Raw genomic sequence first — 2,236 nt, 5'->3', positions numbered from 1 at the left:
GTCCATGCCCCTCCTCTGTTATAATCTTATGGGACCACTGTTTTATATGTGGTCTATTGTTGACCAAAATGTTGTTATATAGTACTTGAATATAATTACTTGGAATTTTGGGATGGAGGATGAAACCAGCATTATTGTTTTATAATTTTTAAAAATAAACTTTCGTATCATTGATTCCTCAAAAGAAGACTTACACTGGAGAGGAGACCATGTCGCTCTGTGTGTACACCCATGCCCATGGTCCTTCCATGTCCAAAGACCTCATCTATGAAAGACAGCTGAGTGTTTCTCTGCTCCTAGGGACATTATGCTTTACATCATGTGACTCCTGCTTTCCTGGGTCAGCTGACTTAGTTCAAGGATTAACCTTTGAGACAAAGATAGCTAAAACCCTGGCTATCAGCCCATGGAGTGTTACTAAACTCTGCCCAGCCAGAATGGTCAATATTGGATGTTAACTAACCATAAAGCAGATCTCCCTTGGGAGTTTGGAGGGAAACATAAGTGAGCAGAAACTAGAGACACATTGAGGCTTCAGAAGTCACAAGACAGTAAAAGCTAACACAGACCTTGAGTTGGAGAGAAGACAAGTGGAGAGAATAGTTTTGGAGGATACAGAGTTACAAGCAGAGACTGAAATCAACCCACTTACAAGTTGGGAATCCTTGTCATAGAAAGCAGCAGCAGTTTACTGCTGAATGGATCTTTGCAGATGTTGCTGTTGAGTGGAAGAGCTGCTATCAGTCCTTTGCATTGTGTGTTCTCAATGAGCTACAGTTCCAGCTGCCGGCTGAGTAGTTGCTAAGACACAACCTCTTGGTTCTTACTTCCCTTCCGTATCTTTAGACCTACACCAACTAAGATAACTTGAAAATGTCATGTTTTTCTCAAACTCAAATAGGATTGACCTCTAAGGGCATTTATGCATTGCAAATAAATTATTTAATAGCAAATTTGTCTCCATTATCATATTTTTAAAAAATGAGATTTTAAATAATGCTAAATGAGTCTTACCTGTGTACATATTCTATTAGTGTTATTTGAAATCTGATAATACTTAGTAATTCTATTTGTCTATTTAGCAGAAGCAATCAATTTATTTCAGATTACCTTTAATTCAAAGAGAAGGTAAGAGTATGCATCTTTTCCAATGGAACTTGTTATAATTTGAATAATTGAAAGTGAATGGAGAGAGATAAGAAAGTTGAGGATATTATCTGAACTAATTCAATTCCAATTTTCAGTAAAACAAATTCAATTCCTGTGTAACAATCTTCTCCCTATTGATTAAAAAGAAAAATGTGACAATGAAGTGGTGAATTTGGCAATAGGTCATGCATTCTAAGAAAATAATAGTTGATCAAAATTTATGGAATCTGGCCGGCACAATGACTCACGCCTGTAATTCCAGCACTTTGGGAGGCCGAGGTGGGTGGATCACCTGAGGTTAGGAATTCAAGACCAGCCTGACCAACATGGTGAAAACTCATCTCTACTAACAGTACAAAAATTAGCCAGTAGTGGTGGTGCATGTCTTTAATCCCAGCTACTTGGGAGGCTGAGGCACAAGAATGGCTTGACTCTGGGAGACGGAGGTTGTGTTGAGCCAAGATTGCGCCACTGCACTGCAGCCTGGGTGACAGACTGAGACTCCGTCTCAAAAACAAAACAAAACAAAACAAAAACAAAACAAAAAAAAAAGAAAGTACCCAAATACTTCAGCTGTAGAATTATTTTTTATACAGTTTCTGAGACCATTAGGGTCTTTTCTTTCTTCATTTTCTAAGTCTCCCTACTTAGCATTCACAAAAGGTGTCTTGTCTTTTCCAGATTAGATCTAGAAAATTTTCTCTCACTTTTTTTTTGTGGGGGATGGGGAAGGAATAGAAAAAGGAGAAAAACTTTGAAGCATGTACTTATTAATGCACTTAATGTCTGGAGCACAATGACTAAATTAGTTTTTAGTGTAAAAGTAATTTAAAATGACTATTTTATGATCTCTATTTCTGTATGCATTACCTTTGAATTTCTGTACTGAAATAATAGTACTGATATGATCTTCTCCATTAGTAGATTCACAAAATACCAGGTTTGGTTTACTCACTGGCTTACATACTTAATATTAAAATGCAACCATGTAGCAGTTTCGCAGCACAGAGTGGCAACCAAGAGTTAAAGAGAAAAATTGGAAGGAACTGTGTTTAACCTTAAGGAAAGCATGTCTTCTGTTGTGAAC

The sequence above is a fragment of the Chlorocebus sabaeus genome, chromosome 17 (genome assembly GCF_047675955.1).
Source record: "Chlorocebus sabaeus isolate Y175 chromosome 17, mChlSab1.0.hap1, whole genome shotgun sequence".
In the NCBI taxonomy this organism is placed as follows: domain Eukaryota; kingdom Metazoa; phylum Chordata; class Mammalia; order Primates; family Cercopithecidae; genus Chlorocebus; species Chlorocebus sabaeus.
The sequence above is the reverse complement of the archived record's forward strand: the minus strand, read 5'-3'. Positions refer to the sequence as shown.